Here is a 20,077-nt window from a genome sequence, read left to right as displayed (position 1 = left end):
TCCCTGCTGTCTGCATTCTGCTACGGGACTACAGTGCACCTCCCTGCTGTCTGCATCCTACTACAGGACTACAGTGCACCTTCCTGCTGTCTGCATCCCGCTACGAGACTACAGTGCACCTCCCTGCTGTCTGCATCCTACTACGGGACTACAGTGCACCTCCCTGCTGTCTGCAACCTGCTGCTGGACTACAAGTGCACCTCCCTGCTGATTACAGGATCCAGCCCTCTACTCCAGTGTTCCAGTCAGGCACTTGTGCCCCTTTGTACTCTCGAGCCCCTGTCATCACTACAAGGGGTTCCTGAGTCAGAGGTATACGAGAGGCCGTTCTCTGCATTCTGGGCTCTACCTACCAGGTACATGACACCAAAGGCGAAGGCAGAGATGAAGTGAGCTGGACAGCTTTAAGTAGCCAGGACTGACGAGCAGATCATCAACAGCTTTGTCACTGTGGAGAGAAAAGGAGCTGGCAATTAGCTGACAGCTGAGCGGCCAGCTCAGAGAAGGAAGGGCTAAGCCCAGCCCTGACAATGGCCTATGTGATGAGAGCAACAGCAGTGCATTAAGCAGTTGTTAGTATAGCCAGCAAAGGATAAGGTTAGTAACAGCCATGAACTGGGTGGACTGAATGTCAGCCAAATAGTATTAAAAAGATATATCTCACATAGACAGTATCTCACCCATCCATATGCAATGCACGTACTAACCTTGCAGGTACCTGTTGCAGAGATCTTATGTACACAGAGTAGTCCTGGCTGGCAGCGGCAACAACATCATTCAGAAAGACTCGTTTTATCAGGAGGACGCCGGCGCCTGCGCATTGGAAACAGCGCTGACGTCAAATGTCTGGGATGCTGGCTTCTGCACACTAGGGCCGGCGCTGGCATCAGATGTCCGGGACAGAGGAGATTGTGTAGAAGAGGAAGGCAGAGTCATACCACCATCAGGGGAGGGCGTGTCCAGAGTGAGAGCAGAGTCATCACACCTTCAGGCCAACTGGCCAGCCTAAAGGAAAGAGCGGAGGGCATGGCAGATGTCACTCTGTCCAAGTTCTGGAGATAGATTGGTCAGTGTCTAAAAAGGGGACACCGCAAATAGTGTGGAAATTAGCATTGTGACGTGCAATGTAGCAATATCTTGCATTAGCCTAAGTGCATATTGACCTAAGTGTAAGGCGTCTGTGTAGACTTAGCTAGGATGAAAATCACACCGTAGTAGGCGCAAAGGGTGAAATAGTGGCCAAGTCTAGTAAAGCGCTGCGTAAACTGTTGGCGCTATATACATTGTTAATAATAATGATTAATAATAATAATAACAACGTATACATGGGATGTGGTAAAGATGAGGTACCTATGGGAAGCTGAAACAGGATTGTGCACCTATCAGGGGTGAGTGAAGCCCAAGAAAGCTGTTGGGTATATGGCTGAATGATTGTACTAGACAATCATCTCATAGCCATATAAATGAAAGTGTATAATTATCCTGTACACATATACATATATATACACATATAAACATGGTAACATTGGGTTGTCAGTGAGACCACAGACAGGGTACATGGGGCGAGTAATGAGTATAAACATACCAAGCGTGTGTGGATGTACGGCATACACCGTTATGATGAGTTCATGGGGCATTTTGTGAAAACAGGAACTACTGATATTTTACAATATAACTCACAGATCCGCGAGTGTTTACCAGATCCATCTCCAAGGGATTATACAGTCACCACAATAGACATCAAGACACAACTGATGAAATGGTACATGTTATATAAAAAAAGGGAAAGAAGAAGAGCAATATATACAATTGAAATGAATGTAAAGACATACATTATGACAGCATATTTGGGACCATCTACCTATAGACATTAAGGGAATGCATAGCAATATAACAGAGGGGGAGGGGGCATATCAGCATGACAGTATATTAAAAATCATATTTTTGTAAGTATTGAGGAAGAAAAGAAATGAGAAGAAAAAGATTTGTATCAAAAGAGAGGATGTTGAAATTGTGGAACATAGTTGTTCAAAGTTCCTTTTCACAGACACCTGAGGCAAAGCCTTCTAAGAAAGGTCTATAACTAAGCTGGCTGTTTAGACCTGGTGCGTTGGTGGCCCTAGCTCCATAATCCAGAGGGCTTCCCGCTGGAGAAGGAGTTTGTTCCAGTCTCCACCCCTTGTGTTGGGATGGACACATTCCAGGATTATGAACCAAATTCTGGGGTTTTTTCCCTTGTGGTGATCCCTAACATGTCTCCCAAAGGGGAGCTCCAGATTGGCCATCAGGATACTTGTAATAAAAGCACAATTGGATCAGATAGCAAAGGAAACTTTAACAATAAAGGAGCACAAATTCTGGATAAAACGGCCTTCCAAGAAGGCAAAGTATATCGCTGGCACAATAAGAATACTAGGACACCCCCCAAGACAAATTAAATAAAATCTGCTAAAGGAGAAAGAGGGTAAAAAATGTCTTTAAATGTCTCTGTTTATTCATCCTCACAGCCAGACTTTGGAGGAAAAAAGAAAAAGTCCCAGAAAAACAAATTGAGATCACCCAATATGGAATCCAAAGTTCCAAAAAAAGTATGGTGGAGGATCTTAATGCACCCTTTTCTCTTTATTCCCCTAGGGGACACTCAGGTACTCAGGTAACTGATGCAAGCGGTGGCCCCTCTGGGCAATTTTCTCACAAAATTTCTAACTCAGACACTACTAGAAATAATCCCAGAGAAAACGTGAGTCAAGTAATTGCTGACGATTTTTAGGATCACACCCTGAATCAGGAGGACAATCTAGCCTTGCTGACGCCCAATTAAATGATGCTAATTCGTTAAATATTATTATTTTATCTGACTACAGGCTCTCTAATGAGGAAACATTGGTTCTTTCAAAAGGATTGAGCTTCTGTCCCAAAGCTGATATAGACAAATTTGAAATTATTAAAGATTTACAGTTATTTACAGTTATTTGCAAGAAAACTTTTGTTAAAAAATATGTACAATACGAATTAAATTTCCACAGAAGAAAAAGCAAAGAATTATAAAGCTCTGGACGATCTTATAGATCTGCTAGACTAACAGGAGGATGTTGATCTAATCAACAAACTCGATGTTGACACACTCCTCAGTGCAAACACCACCACTATGGAAGTTCGGTTTAAAATCAAAATTAAAGAAAAAATCTGACAAATTTTCCTCACCAAATTCTAACATCAATCTAGGGGCATTTTTAGCTATGATGACTCAAGAAATAAAGAAACTCAATATTCACACTAGGAAGATATCCAATCTGTTTGTACATGAGAAAAAAGCCTTTGAAACCCTTATTAACCAACATAATTTAACAATAAAACCAGCAGACAAGGGGGCAACATTGTTATTATGACTAACATGCAGTATAAAGTCATGTGCCAAAAAATTCTAAATAATCAATTATGGTATAGACTAGGGATGAGCCGAACACCCCCCGGTTCGGTTCGCACCAGAACCCGCGAACGGACCGAAAGTTCGCACGAACGTTAGAACCCCATTGACGTCTATGGGACTCGAACGTTCGAAATCAAAAGTGCTCATTTTAAAGGCTAATTTGCATGGTATTGTCCTAAAAAGGGTTTGGGGACCCGGGTCCTACCCCAGGGGACATGTATCAATGCAAAAAAAACTTTTAAAAACGGCCGTTTTTTCGGGAGCAGTGATTTTAATGATGCTTAAAGTAAAAAAAAAAAGTGAAATATTCCTTTAAATATCGTACCTGGGGGGTGTCTATAGTATGCCTGTAAAGTGACGCGTGTTTCCCATGTTTAGAACAGTCCCTGCACCAAATGTCATTTTTAAAGGAAAAAATCTCATTTAAAACTGCTTGCGGGTTTAATGTCATGTCGGGTCATGGCAATATGGATGAAAATCAGTGAGACAAACGGCATGGGTACCCCCCAGTCCATTACCAGGCCCTTTGGGTCTTGTATGGATATTAAGGGGAACCCCGCACCCAAATTAAAATAAGGAAAGGTGTGGGGCCACCAGGCCCTATATACTCTGAACAGCAGTATACAGGCGGTGCAAACAAGACAGGGACTGTAGGTTTGTTGTTAAGTAGAATCTGTTTGTAATTTTGAACATTTTTAACGTGTTTAGCTCCAGCCAAAAAATCTTTTCTAAGCTTTTTGGAAAACATAGGGAAGGGTTATCACCCCTGTGACATTTGTTTTGCTGTCTTTCCTCCTCTTCAGAAGATTTCACCTCACTTTTTTGTCCCAATGAAAAATGTTTTTTGAAAATTTGGGTTTTTTTGTGGAACAAGGATTGGAAAGCATCAGTGGAAAGGAGAAATTGTTTTCCCATATTAACTCTTACAGGAGAGAATTTCCCTTCCTAGGGGTAGATTTCATCTCACTTCCTGTTGTCTCCTTCCGTTTGCAAGTAGGAGTCGTTTGTAAGTTAGATGTTTGAAAGTAGGGTCCTGCCCTATATACTCAGCAAAAATTTGGGCCTTAGGTGTTGCTGTGGCCACAACACTGTAAGCCCTCACAGGGCCCTGCTGTGAAATATTAGATCAAGAATTGTAATTACATGCCCCTGTTGAACAGGAGCTGAAAAATTAGGCCTTAGGCACTGGTGCTGGTGCCACAACACTGCAACCCCTCACAGACACTCTAGTTGGAACGCAGGAACGAGCCCTGCTGCAAATTATTGCTTCAAAAATTGTAATTACACGCCCCTGTTAGACAGGGGCAGAAAAATTGGGCCTTAGGCACTGGTGCTGGTGCCACAACACTGCAACCCCTCACAGACACTCTAGTTGGAACGCAGGAACGAGCCCTGCTGCAAAGTATTGCATCAAAAATTGTAATTACACGCCCCTGTTAGACAGGGGCAGAAAAATTGGGCCTTAGGCACTGGTGCTGGTGCCACAACACTGCAACCCCTCACAGACACTCTAGTTGGAACGCAGGAACGAGCCCTGCTGCAAAGTATTGCATCAAAAATTGTAATTACACGCCCCTGTTAGACAGGGGCAGAAAAATTGGGCCTTAGGCACTGGTGCTGGTGCCACAACACTGCAACCCCTCACAGACACTCTAGTTGGAACGCAGGAACGAGCCCTGCTGCAAAGTATTGCATCAAAAATTGTAATTACACGCCCCTGTTAGACAGGGGCAGAAAAATTGGGCCTTAGGCACTGGTGCTGGTGCCACAACACTGCAACCCCTCACAGACACTCTAGTTGGAACGCAGGAACGAGCCCTGCTGCAAAGTATTGCATCAAAAATTGTAATTACACGCCCCTGTTAGACAGGGGCAGAAAAATTGGGCCCTAGGCACTGGTGCTGGTGCCACAACACTGCAACCCCTCACAGACACTCTAGTTGGAATGCAGGAACGAGCCCTGCTGCAAAGTATTACATCAAAAATTGTAATTACACGCCCCTGTTAAACAGGGGCTGAAAAATTGTGCCTTAGGCACTGGTGGTGGCGCCCAGAACCAAAAATGTTCTTACAAGCTATCAGCGTGATGATTGAGGAGGAAGAGGATAATTACTCAGGGATAGTCACTCAGCATCAGCATAGGCAGTCTTTGAAGGGATCTGAGATTTCAAAAAAAATTATTCGGTTACATCAGCATCAGGTGCTTGGTAGCTGGTGGTGATCCAAGACTCATTCATTTTTATGAAGGTCAGCCGATCGACCGAGTCGGTGGACAGACGCACCCTGTGATCGGTTACCACGCCTCCAGCAGCACTGAATGTGCGTTCTGAAAGAACGCTGGATGCAGGACAGGCCAGTAGCTCAATTGCATACTGTGCAAGCTCTGGCCAGTGATCCATCCTCAAGACCCAGTAACCCAGAGGATTTTCGGTGGGAAAGGTGTCCAAGTCTGATCTTGCCCCTAGGTATTCCTGCACCATGTAAAACAGACGCTGGCGATGGTTGCTGGAACCGATCATACCTTGGGGCTGCGGACCAAAAAATTGTCTGAACGCATCGGTCAGACGGCCACCTTCTCCACCGCTCCTTCTTTGACTGACCGAAGCCTCAGCAACACGTTGTCCAGAAACAGGAGTTTGTAACCTCCCAGTCTCTGGGAACGCGTTGCACAGACCTTTCTGCAAGGCCTCCCGAAGATGTTTCATCCTCTGCTCCCTCTGCGATGGCAAGATAAGGTCCGCAACCTTACCCTTGTAACGTGGATCAAGGAGGGTTGCCAGCCAGTATTGGTCCTTCTCCTTGATACCACGAATACGAGGATCCTTACGCAGGCTTTGCAGGATCAGGGAGGCCATGCAGCGTAGGTTTGCTGAGGCATTCGGTCCGGAGTCCTCTGGGTCACTAAGAACGACATGGTCCGCAGCCACCTCCTCCCAGCCACGTACAAGTCCATGTGTTTCTTGGGACTGATCCCTTAAAGACTGCTGCTGATGCTGAGTGCCAGGCTCCACCTCCATACTGACACAATCTTCCTCCTCCTCCTCTTCCTCCTCGTCCTCTTCCTGTGTGATCGGCGGGCACGCAGGAACACTGTCTGGATAAAGGGGGCCTTGAGAGCTAAGGAAGTCCTCCTCTTCCTGCCTCTGTTCTGCCTCAAGTGCCCTGTCCATTATTCCACGCAGCGTGTGCACCAACAGGTGGACAAGGGGGACAGTGTCACTGATGCATGCACTGTCACTGCTCACCATCCTCGTGGCCTCCTCGAATGGTGACAGGACAGTGCATGCATCCCTGATCATGGCCCACTGGCGTGGGGAAAAAAAACCAAGCTCCCCTGACCCTGTCCTGGTGCCATAGTCACACAGGTACTCATTGATGGCCCTCTGCTGCGTGTGCAGCCGCTGCAGCATGGCCAACGTTGAGTTCCACCTGGTGGGCATGTCACAGATTAGGCGGTTCTTGGGCAGGTTAAACTCCTTTTGGAGGTCCGTCAGCCGAGCACTGGCATTATATGACCGGCGGAAATGCACACAGACTTTCCTGGCCTGCCTCAGGACATCCTGTAAGCCCGGGTACTTGCCCAAGAACCGCTGCACCACCAAGTTAAGGACGTGAGCCAAACAGGGCACATGGGTCATTTGTCCCTGTCGGAGGGCAGAGAGGAGGTTGGTGCCATTGTCGCAAACCACCATTCCTGCCTTAAGTTGGCGTGGCGTCAACCACCTCTGAACCTGCCCCTGCAGAGCTGACAGAACCTCTGCCCCAGTGTGGCTCCTGTCCCCCAAGCACACCAGCTCAAGCACCGCATGGCATCTTTTGGCCTGCGTACTTGCGTAGCCCCTTGAACGCCTACGGAGCACCGCTGGTTCCGAGGAAGAGGCCATGGAGGAAGAAGAAGAGGAGGGGGTGGAGGAGAGAGGTGTGTCACAATCAGCATTTTGGAGGCGTGGTGGCGGAACAACCTCCAACACTACTGCACCTTGTCCTGCATCCTTCCCAGCTGCCAGCAGAGTCACCCAATGCGCCGTGAAACTTAGGTAACGTCCCTGTCCATGCCTGCTGGACCATGAGTCAGCGGTAATATGCACCTTACCGCTGACCGCCCTGTCCAGCGAGGCATGGACATTGCCTTCCACATGCCGGTAGAGAGCCGGAATCGCCTTCCGTGAGAAAAAGTGGCGTTTGGGTACCTGCCACTGAGGAACCGCACATTCCACAAACTCACGGAAGGGGGCAGAGTCTACCAACTGAAAAGGCAGCAGTTGAAGTGCTAGCAATTTTGCCAAGCTAGCATTCAACCGCTGGGCATGTGGATGGCTGGGAGCAAACTTCTTTCGGCGGTGCAGCAGCTGGGGCAGGGAAATTTGCCTGGTACAATCTGACGTCGGTGTACCAAAAGCAGATTGCCCACAAGTACTTGGCTGTGACACACCTAATTCTACACCTTCATTCCTCTCACTGCAGGTCTCAGAGAGGACTGAAGGTCTAGTGGGGTTGGAAATCTCAGCTGATGAGGAGCAAGGAGAGATCCTCTTTGTTCTTTGGTGTGGGTCTTTTAGATACGCTTGCCAACTAACTGCATGGCAGGTCAACATATGTCTGGTCAAGCATGTGGTACCCAAGCGGGAGATGTTTTGGCCACGCGAGATACGCTTGAGACATATGTTGCAAATAGCAGCGGTGCGATCTGATGCACTCGTCTCAAAAAAGGCCCACACCAAAGAACTTTTTGAATAACGCGCAGAGACTGCAGCGCCCTGCACATGTGGAGCTTTGGGGTGTGATGCAGTCAATGTGCTGCCCTTAGGCTGGCCCCTGGAGGGCATCCTGCCTCGTTGGTGATGTGCTGCCGCCTCCTCCTCCTCCTCCTCCTCCTCTCTCCTATCAAGCACCCACGTTGAGTCAGTGACCTCATCATCCCCTCCCTCCTCATCACTGGAGCAAACCTGGCAGTATGCTGCAGCAGGGGGAGCATGACTGCCAGATTGCTGTCCTTCTTGGGCACCCCCTCTGTCCGCGCTCATGTTACTGCCTTCATCGAGCTCAGTATCGTCATCAGAGCCTTCCAAACGCTGGGCATCCTCCTGGAGCATGTACCCAACACTGTGGTCAAACAGTTCGAGGGAATCCTCATGAGGACATGGTGGAGCTAGGGAAGGAGTCACTGATGACATTGAGCTGAGGGAAGAGGCCGCTGCTTTGCCAGACAAAGCACCCTGGGCATGGGTGAGAGAGGATGAGGAGGATGAGGACGGCTTGGTCATCCACTCGACCAAGTCTTCCGCATGTTGCGGCTCAACACGGCCAGCTGCCGAAAAAAAGGCCAAGCGTGTCCCATGGCCACGTGCTGATGAGGATGCACCGTCTCCACGACCAGCACTAGACACAGAGCCTGCTTGCCCTCTCTTATTGGCTTGTGACTGTCTGCCTCTCCTTCTTGGCCTTCCAGACATACTAATGGCCTGTAGCTGCACTAAGCTGGGATAGAACACCTGTAATTTTCTTCAAGTAGCTTTATATACTGTAACCAGACAAGCCTGCCTGTCAGTAGGAAGATAACAGGAAAGGATCTAGCTGAACACTGTGAGCAGGACGCACTGTACTAAATGTAAATAGTCTAGCTGCCTGACCGTGGTACTAATAGGATCAAATAGAACACCTGTAATTTTCTTCAGGTAGCTTTATATACTGTAACCAGACAAGCCTGCCTGTCAGTAGGAAGATAACAGGAACGGATCTAGCTGTACACTGTGAGCAGGACGCACTGTACTAAATGTAAATAGTCTAGCTGCCTGACCGTGGTACTAATAGGATCAAATAGAACACCTGTAATTTTCTTCAGGTAGCTTTATATACTGTAACCAGACAAGCCTGCCTGTCAGTAGGAAGATAACAGGAACGGATCTAGCTGAACACTGTGAGCAGGACGCACTGTACTAAATGTAAATAGTCTAGCTGCCTGACCGTGGTACTAATAGGATCAAATAGAACACCTGTAATTTTCTTCAGGTAGCTTTATATACTGTAACCAGACAAGCCTGCCTGTCAGTAGGAAGATAACAGGAACGGATCTAGCTGAACACTGTGAGCAGGACGCACTGTACTAAATGTAAATAGTCTAGCTGCCTGACCGTGGTACTAATAGGATCAAATAGAACACCTGTAATTTTCTTCAGGTAGCTTTATATACTGTAACCAGACAAGCCTGCCTGTCAGTAGGAATTTAACAGGAACGGATCTAGCTGAACACTGTGAGCAGGACGCACTGCACTAAATGTAAATAGTCTAGAAGATAACAGGAACGGATCTAGCTGAACACTGTGAGCAGGACGCACTGCACTAAATGTAAATAGTCTAGAAGATAACAGGAACGGATCTAGCTGAACACTGTGAGCAGGACGCACTGCACTAAATGTAAATAGTCTAGAAGATAACAGGAACGGATCTAGCTGAACACTGTGAGCAGGACGCACTGCACTAAATGTAAATAGCAGGAACGGATCTAGCTGAACACTGTGAGCAGGACGCACTGCACTAAATGTAAATAGTCTAGAAGATAACAGGAACGGATCTAGCTGAACACTGTGAGCAGGACGCACTGCACTAAATGTAAATAGTCTAGAAGATAACAGGAACGGATCTAGCTGAACACTGTGAGCAGGACGCACTGCACTAAATGTAAATAACAGGAACGGATCTAGCTGAACACTGTGAGCAGGACGCACTGCACTAAATGTAAATAGTCTAGAAGATAACAGGAACGGATCTAGCTGAACACTGTGAGCAGGACGCACTGCACTAAATGTAAATAGCAGGAACGGCTCTAGCTGAACACTGTGCGCAGGACGCACTGCACTAAATGTAAATAGCAGGAACGGATCTAGCTGAACACTGTGAGCAGGACGCACTGCACTAAATGTAAATAGCAGGAACGGATCTAGCTGAACACTGTGAGCAGGACGCACTGCACTAAATGTAAATAGCAGGAACGGATCTAGCTGAACACTGTGAGCAGGACGCACTGCACTAAATGTAAATAGCAGGAACGGATCTAGCTGAACACTGTGAGCAGGACGCACTGCACTAAATGTAAATAGCAGGAACGGATCTAGCTGAACACTGTGAGCAGGACGCACTGCACTAAATGTAAATAGCAGGAACGGATCTAGCTGAACACTGTGAGCAGGACGCACTGCACTAAATGTAAATAGCAGGAACGGATCTAGCTGAACACTGTGAGCAGGACGCACTGCACTAAATGTAAATTGCAGGAACGGATCTAGCTGAACACTGTGAGCAGGACGCACTGCACTAAATGTAAATAGTCTAGAAGATAACAGGAACGGATCTAGCTGAACACTGTGAGCAGGACGCACTGCACTAAATGTAAATAGCAGGAACGGATCTAGCTGAACACTGTGAGCAGGACCCACTGCATTAAATGTAAATAGTCTAGATAGAAGATAACAGGAACGGATCTAGCTAAACTGAATACAGTGTATATATATATATGCAACACCTGGGATGCATATATATACACAATACACTGTAAGTGCAGCTAACTGACTGACTGTTCTGCCTAATCTATCTAACTCAAATCAAATGACACTGTCTCTCTCTCTCTCTATCTCTCAGCACACCGGAACACACACTACACAGGGCCGCCGTGCAGGCGGCCTTATATAGTGTGGGGTGTGTACTAAATCCCCTGAGCCATAATTGGCCAAAGCCACCCTGGCTTTGGCCAATTACAGCTCTCTCTACTGACGGCGCTGTGATTGGCCAAGCATGCGGGTCATAGTGCATGCTTGGCCAATCATCAGCCAGCAATGCACTGCGATGCCGCAGTGAATTATGGGCCGTGACGCGCCACACGAATTTAGCGCGAATGGCCCATAACGTTCGCAATTCGGCGAACGATCGAACAGCCGATGTTCGAGTCGAACATGGGTTCGACTCGAACACGAAGCTCATCCCTAGTATAGACTAATCCCCAGATCCTTAATCAACAAATACGATAAAGCATTTTACTTATTAGTTGATAATGCATATCTAAATAATCTAATAAACAAACAAACTTGGGATTTCATATGTACCCCTCACCCAAGAGTACCTACATTCTAGAATAAAAAGAATCCCCCGGGAACACCTATAATGTCGGGCTGTGGTGAAATAACAAAAAATCTAAGCAAGTTCATTGACGAGCAGATCAGAGCCTATGTGATATATTTACCCTCTTACATCAGAGATACCATGCATTTCCTTCAAAACTTAGAAGGGGTAATTGTGCCATCCGATGCCCTACTGGTGGCTGCTGATGTTGAAGCACTATATAGCTCCATCCCCCACCAGTTGGGCATCAGAGTAATTGGACACACCATCTCACAATCGCATAGGGATAATCGTCCTTTCAATGATTTTATACTTTCCACTTTGCAATATATACTCACACATAACGTTTTTTCTTTTGATTGCTCCCACTACCTCCAGGTGCAGGGTGTGGCAATGGGGACTTGTTTTGCCCTATCCTATGCCAACCTGTACCTGGGGGAGTGGGAACAATCTTTTTTGGCAAATGAAAATCTGTCACATTTGATGGAAAACATTTTAAGTTGGTATCGTTATATATACAACATTTTGATCCTCTGGAGGGGATCAACTGATTTGTTACATCAATGTATTTCAGCTATGAATAAGAATACATGTAATCTAAGCTTCACTATGTCATATAGTCTTCAGAAAATTTATTTTCTGGGCGTTACTATATCTAAGCAAGAGTATGGTACACTGGCCAGTTCACTATATCGTAAAGTCACAGCTGGTAATACAATGCTTCATGCCAGCAGTGCACACCCACAACCCCTAATCAAATCTATCCCTTTCAGTCAATATTTAAGGATACGACGTAACTGTTCACACGAAAATATATTTCAATTAGAGGTCAAAAAAACTAAAGAGACATTACTACTCCGTGGCTATTCCCACAAATGCCTTATAAAAAAATCAAGGCAGGAGTTGCTTTTCAAGAAGGATACCCACAATAAATTACAGGATACCCAATCCCACAAACTGAGGATCATTACACGATACAACAGACGGCATAATAGGGTCAAAGCAATTATATCAAAGTATTGGCATTTATTACTTATTGATCCATCTTTGAGCCCCTTTATTCCACAAAATCCATCTATAACTTACCATAGAACAAGATCCCTTAAAGACGCACTTGTACAAAGCGAACAAATTCACAGGGAAATTTTGCAAGGATCCTTGCAAACGCCCTGGCACTTTTAAGTGCGGTAGTTGTGGATATTGTCAATATAGGCACACAGGCAGCGATATCAGACACCCTAATGGCAAGATATTTAAACCTATCCACTATGCTAATTGTAAAACAACTGGAGTGGTATATATGCTGTCCTGTCAATGCGGATCCTTTTACATAGGAAAGACTAAACAGGAATTTCATAAAGGGAGTACAGACATATTCTCAGCATACATAAGCCCAATGCAGACCTTCCATTGGGTAGGCAAGTTAGGGATAACCATGGGGTAAATTTCCAGAAATCAAGTTTCTTATCCTCGATCGAGTGCATACTAATACCAGGGGTGGAGACTGGGATCGTATATTGCTCCAGCGTGAAACACACTGGATAGTATACTTAAATGCCACCTCGCCCCCCCCCCCCCCAGTCTAAATGACATGGTGAGTTACCATCCCTTTTTGGAAGGTTTCTCATAGGGGCATGGGAAGAGTAAGGGGCTTTTTGGATGTGATGTCTGGGGGGTTCCCCCTCATGGAATTCTTTTTTGCTTCTGGTAGAGTCTATCCTATTGGCTAACGACTAGGCATAATTGTTTGTTTGTTGTGCCTTTTTATACAAAGTTCTTAACACATCCCTGCTACTCTGATTGGCTAGAACTGGTTTAAAACCATCCTTTGTATTAATGCATCATATCATTGCATGCTCTTGCAGTTCAAGAATTTCTTTTGGGAGACAATTTTACCACAATGCGATGGAAGTTACAAAATGCACCAGGGCGTGGCTATACAGCAATCTAGAGGATAGTGTCAGGACGGTGACAACGGCAGCTGGAGGTGGTGAGACATAACCCAGCACCTTATGTGATGCACCCTTAACATGTGAGTGGTTTTCCAACTTTAAATCGTTGATCATTTTGTTACCGTACCATTGGAAGCACTTTCTTTCTATATGGGATATCATGATATATCCATCCTATGGAGGAATACCATGAGATTTTCATAAGGAATCAACCGATTCAATATTATTTTGAGCTAGATATGCCAACCATGAGAATGGAAGGCATATGTTTCTGGTGAGTTCCTGTCTATTGGGAGAGGGATCACGTTTGTGCACAGAAGGTGTTTACTTTGGAAAGAACACAAAGTGGAAATACTGAGTAATACAGTGGACTTTCTTTTAGCACAATTGCACTGGATTCATTTTGATTATTTTTTTATTTGGAATATTTTTTTCACTTTGGACTATATAATTTAGTTATTAAACTATTTTTTTTTTTTCATGAACTTTTGCACACTTGATGTTGATTATGTTTATCACAGCGCTACAGACAGAGTGGTGAATTTTGCACTTGTTTATTATTCATAGATTTGATCTTAAGGTGGCAGTGGCGATTTTGAAATAATGTTTGGTTTATTTAAACACAAAGATTTAGATTGGAATATTTTTGTTCTTTATAGCTCGGAGAGTTTTTTCTTTATAAACCTTTGTACACTGTCGTACACACTACTGACCTTTATACACTCCCTTACATCATACTGATCTCAATATGCTGCATTACATCCTAATTTTAGGGTAGGCTAAGTTCATATTTTTACAATGACATCTGTTTTATTACATTTTTCTACGTTTTCTTCATGTCATCCTCACTTTTTATCGGCCTTGCTAGGTAATTTTCTTAAGGTCCTATTCCCACCATTGCAGTTTAGTGTGCGGGCAGCTGTCTTTTCTGAGCCTGTTAAGTTAAAACTGTTGTTTTCTGTGTGTTATCCATTAAGAAAAATGCAGGTAACTGCACATAGTAGAAATGGGCCCTTAAAAAAAAAAAAAAGCACCATACCCCACTTATCTTTTATATTTTCCATGTTGTTCAGGTAGATCTGCACCCCCCAAAGATTGCCTACCCCTGGTCTACAGGCACTTATTTAAAATTATAAAGAAAGATCAACTCAGGTGGAAAATTCAGTTGAATTTAACAAAACTGATATTTTTCTTGTTGTTGCAAGTTCTCCTTTCCAGGTAAACAGATCTCTTCATTTGGTCAAATCTACGATGGATTGTTTATAGCTACATGAATGATACCCATAACGGTTGTGTGATTTCAGGCAATGTGTAGCTGTACATCTGTAGTAGGACTTTACAGCTCAAGTAAGGATTTTACACATAGTTTTATTACATCTTTAATGGTATATGTGATGGAGCAGTGCTAAATCATTATCACGACCAGAAATAACTTTTACGGCTTTAGAGCAGCATACTGCTGTTGGTAAGTGTAGTGGTGATGTGGGAACAGGTCAAATTCAAATGACAAAAAATAGGTCCATGGTGTGTCATTCATTTTTTATTTCTTTATCGCTTCTTTTAGTTAGCAAAATATATTACAATGTTGCGTTTTTGTACTTGATTGTTTGAAAACAGCATAGTATAAGATAAAATTGTGCAATAAAACTGAAATTTTATGAAATTGATTGTCCTTTATTCAAGCAAACTACTTACAACATTTCAAATGTACATATATGCTAAAGTTCCCATGCAACTTCTAAAAGTGGTATGTTATATGTATTTTTCGAGCAGCCTATTGTGCTAGTATTATTGTGCTGTTAGACCAGATTATTCACTTGATGCTTTCAACTTTTCATTTTAAGAACTTTTTTATTTCATGAACTTTTTTCAGTTTTGTGAACTTTCCCACTGTGTTGTAGGTAAGACCAATTAACTTGTATATCAGGAATTTCACATAATTTTTTGCCTATTTCCACATTACCATAGGCGTGCGCATGGGGTGTGCCGGGTGTGCCTGGGCACACCTTAATGCCCGGGCTCCCCCAACACACCCCAGGGCTTTTTTGCTGTCAAAATGTGTGAAACCTCTTTTTCCACTCACCTCTGCTAATTGACACTTGTGGCTGCAAGTGGGACTATTTGTCATGAGGATGTGTAACTCCTGTGGGAACTGCAGCCATTGGACGTGGAGTAAGCAGGCAGTCTGCCGCATTTTCCAATGCTGACTCTATAGTTCCGGCTACAGCATCCCTGACAGCTGAATATCACTCTGCTGCCCGCTGTCAGGGATGTAGCATGTGAACTTCAGAGACAGCATCAGATAATTCCTGACCGCTTACACCACAGCTGTGGCTGCAGTTCTCACAGGAGTTACCCATCATCCTATGCCCTGTGTTGCCAGAAGACAGCTTGCCAAACTCCTCTCTGATGCAGCATTTGGGGGAAAACTGTCTCTCTTCTCGGTGTCCTGTCTGGCTGAGTTGGTGCTTTCAAAGCTCCAGTACAGGTGGGAGGAGCAGGAAGAGATCATCACAGTGCACAGTGTATAAACTGCAAGTTCAATCCACCATTGCAACCGGCGCACTGATCAGCACACTTGTAGTTCATTCACACTGCCTACAGCTTTGCAATGACAGCCATACAGACGTACGGGCAACAGAACTATAGGCAGTGTCTGCAGGAGCCTGACACTTTACCCGCACTCTGCTGATTGTGAGCGCAGTACTTTGCAGTCTCCGGTTTTAAAAAATAATAAATGCCCTGGCAAAAATCTGTGCATTTATTTTTTAATAAAAAGGTGAAACTATCCTTTAGGTATTTATAACTTAATCCTTTGCCCCTAGTCTAAGTGAGCATTTAACCCATGCAGTATAGGGGGCCCTACTGCAAGAATGGATTTTTTTATGAACAAGAATGTCAGAGAAGGCACATAAATGTGTGTGTATACAGCATATATAGTGTGTATATATATATATATATATATATATATATATATATATATATATATATATATATATATATATATATATGTGTGTGTGTGTTTGAGTTTTGGGGTGCACACTATAATGCAATGGGCTGCGCACACCTATTCACATTACATTACATGACAACTACTCAGTCATGCAACTCTGTACCCAAATATAACTTTTATCATTTTTTTAAGACAGATAGAGATTTCTTATGATGGTATTTAACCACTTCAATACTGGGCACTTTTACCCTCTTCCAGCCCAGGCCAATTTTCAGCTTTCAGCGCTGTCACACTTTGAATGACAATTGTGGGGTCATGCAACACAGTACCCATATAATTTTCTTTTTTCACACAAATAGAGCTTTCTTTTGATGGTATTTAATCACCGCTGGGTTTAATATTTTTGCTAAATAAACTAAAAAAGTCTGAGTATTTTGAAAAAAAGATCACCCCAATTCTTGCACCTTCACAGCTCAGACCACTACAATTCCTGCATCTTCACACCTCAGATCAACCCAATTCCTACACCTTCACACCTCAGATCACTCCAATTCCTGCACCTTAATATCTCAGACTACCCCAATTCCTACACCTTCACACCTCAGGTAAGCCCCAATTCCTGCACCTTCAACCTCAGGTCAGCCCCAACTCCTGTACCTTCACTCCTCAGATCAGCCTCAATTCTTGCACCTTCACACCTCAGATCACCCCAATTCCTGCAGCTTCACACCTCAGATCATTCCTAATTCCTGCACCTTCACACCTCAGTTCAGTCCAATTTTTGCACCTCTGAATTAGTAGTTCCCAATAGCTGGTTAATTACCAGTCCAAAATGAGAGCAGGCAGCTTGAAGTGTCTGACTCAGCATCAGGACTGGATCTAGCCTGCCTGATGTGGGGATGCACTAAAAAATGTCAAGGGGCAAAGAACAGAAGGTCAGCAGGGCAGTGTACAGGGCTCAGTAGGGCATAGCACAGGGGTCAGCAGGGCAGAGGACTGGGGTCAGAGGACAGGGGGTCAGCAGTGCAGGGGACAGGAATTAGTAGGACAGTGTACAGAGGTCAGCAGGTCAGAGAATTGGGTCAGTGGGCCATAGGACATGGTCAGAAGGGAAGAAAACAGGGTCAGCAAGGAAGAGGACAGGGTTAGCAGGAAAGAGGCCTGGGGTCAGAGGACAGAGGGTCAGCAGTGCATTAGTAGGACAGTGTACAGAGGTCACTGTGTTTGACATTAGTAAGACAGTGTGTGTGTTTTTACATACTATGACCAGTGCAGTACTGTATTATCATATAACTGGTGTGGTGTTGATCAGGGACATATTACATTTTTATATTTTTTTTTTCATAAAAATAGAGCTTTCTTTTGATGGTATTTAATCACTGCTGATTTTTTTTTTTTTTGCTAAATGGAAAAAGATTGGATGTTTTGAAAACAAACACTTTTTTTCTTAATTTTTGTTATAAAATGTTGCAAATAAATAATATTTCTTCAGAAATGTAGGCCAAAATGTATTCTGCTACATTTTTGTGGTGAAAATAACCCAAATCAGTATATATTATTTAGTCTGTAGGAAAGTTATAGAGTCCACAAACTATGGGTATATCTGAAAATCGATTAATCCTGATGTATTGATCTAATTTCTTGAGGCCCAAAAATGCCAGGATATTAGAAATATCTCCAAAATGACCTCTCTTTGGAAAGTAGACAGTCCAAGGTATTTAGTAAGAGGTGTGGTGAGTTTTTGAAGTTGTAATTTTTTGTCGCAATTTTTTTTTCTTTTTTACATAGTATCACCAGTGCAGAACTGTGTCATTGCATAACTGGTGTGTTGGTGATCAGGGACACTGACTGACTGACCGACCGTATGTAAAAAAAATATATATATTTTTTTTTACATTTTTTTCATTTTTTTTTCTTTTTTATTGCTTTTTTTTAACACGCCATGGCCAGAGCAATAAAGTGTTACCATAGTAACACTGTACTACTCTGGAGAAGTGATCAGGAATTTTTTTTTCTACAATTTTTTTTACACATTATGATTGTTTATATCAGTGAATTTCACTGGTATAGCAACCAATTTTACTGAATAAAACTTATTCATTCAGTGGGTTTTGTTGTGATTAGCTGTGATTTCGACAGCTAATTGCATGGTACATATGGGCTGCGATTGGCCTTGTCTGTACCATATGATCACTGTGACCAATCGCAGCTAGCAAAACAATTGTTGAGAATGGTAGGAATCCATCCATTGTTTGCAACTGTCATGGGATCTGCTGTGATTGGTCACAGTGGGCACATGATACCAGCACTGGGTCGGTACACAGATCAGTCATCGGCTGTGTCAAGTGGATACAGCTGGTGACAGATCATGGTGCAGCTTGGTCCCAGGGGGTCCCCGTGCTAGGTGCGATCCAGGAAGAAGTCATATGAAATCCACCAGGATCTACGAAAGTCCCGCCCGTCATTTTGCTACAGGCGAGCTAGAATGTGTTAATCACCACTGGGATTTTTTATTTTTTTGCTAAATACACAAAAAATAGAAACAATTTTGCAAATAAATCATCTTTTTTCATAAATTTAGGCCATAATGCATCCTGCTATATATCTTGGTAAAAAAATAACCCAAATCAGTGTGTCCAAGGTATTTATTAAGAGGCATAGTGAGTTTTTTGAAGTTGTAATTTTTTGGGAAAATTAAGAAATGAAATCATTTTTTCCACAAGATTGTTATTTTAACAATTTCTAACCCTACAAACAGGGCAGGGAATGCGGTTGGAGGAGAATATCAACATTCTAATCTCTCAAACGCCTCTCTTTTTAATCCCCCTGGTTCCTTGGCTCCAGCCATTCGGGTGTTTAGGGATATTGTATTACGAGACCTTGAACAGATCAAGGTTAGGAAGGTGAGATTGCATAGGGATTTACAAGTTGGATTGGAATCTCTCTGCAACAACAAATCCCTGGTCATCAGACCAGCTGACAAGGGTGGGGGGATTGTAGTCTTAGACCGTTGTGACTACCAGAAGGAAATGCATCGCATAGTCGATGACACTGAGACCTATACTGTTCTGAATAGAGATCCCCTGGTCAAATATAAAAGAGAGCTTGAGTTGATTGCAGATGTGGGTCTTCGGAGAGGTATACTGAATGATAAGGAGAGACAATTTTTGGTCCCCAGTGCTCCCCACACCCCGGTTATCTATTACCTCCCGAAGATCCACAAAGATCTGGTTTGCCTCCCGGGACGTCCTATTGTAAGTGGGATAGATTCAATTATGTCCCGGGTGGGCAAATACATTGATTATTTCCTGCAACCTCTGGTTTGTAAAACACCATCATACATTAAGGACACCAAACAGGTGATCAATCTACTCTCCAATATCACCCCCAGGGATGGGCTTTGGATGGTGACTGCGGACGTGTCTTCACTGTACACCATCATCCCTCATCATCTTGGTCTGCAGGCGGTGGAACTGTTTCTTACTCGTGACTCTGGCCTATCTTCTATACAGATCAATTTCATTATGGAACTGTTACAATATGCTGCCAGTCACAATTACTTTTGGTTCGAGCACCAGTTTTACCGGCAAGACCGAGGTGTGGCCACAGGGGCGAAATACGCTCCGAGCT

The sequence above is a fragment of the Aquarana catesbeiana genome, linkage group LG01 (genome assembly GCF_042186555.1).
Source record: "Aquarana catesbeiana isolate 2022-GZ linkage group LG01, ASM4218655v1, whole genome shotgun sequence".
Lineage (NCBI taxonomy): Eukaryota > Metazoa > Chordata > Amphibia > Anura > Ranidae > Aquarana > Aquarana catesbeiana.
The sequence above is the reverse complement of the archived record's forward strand: the minus strand, read 5'-3'. Positions refer to the sequence as shown.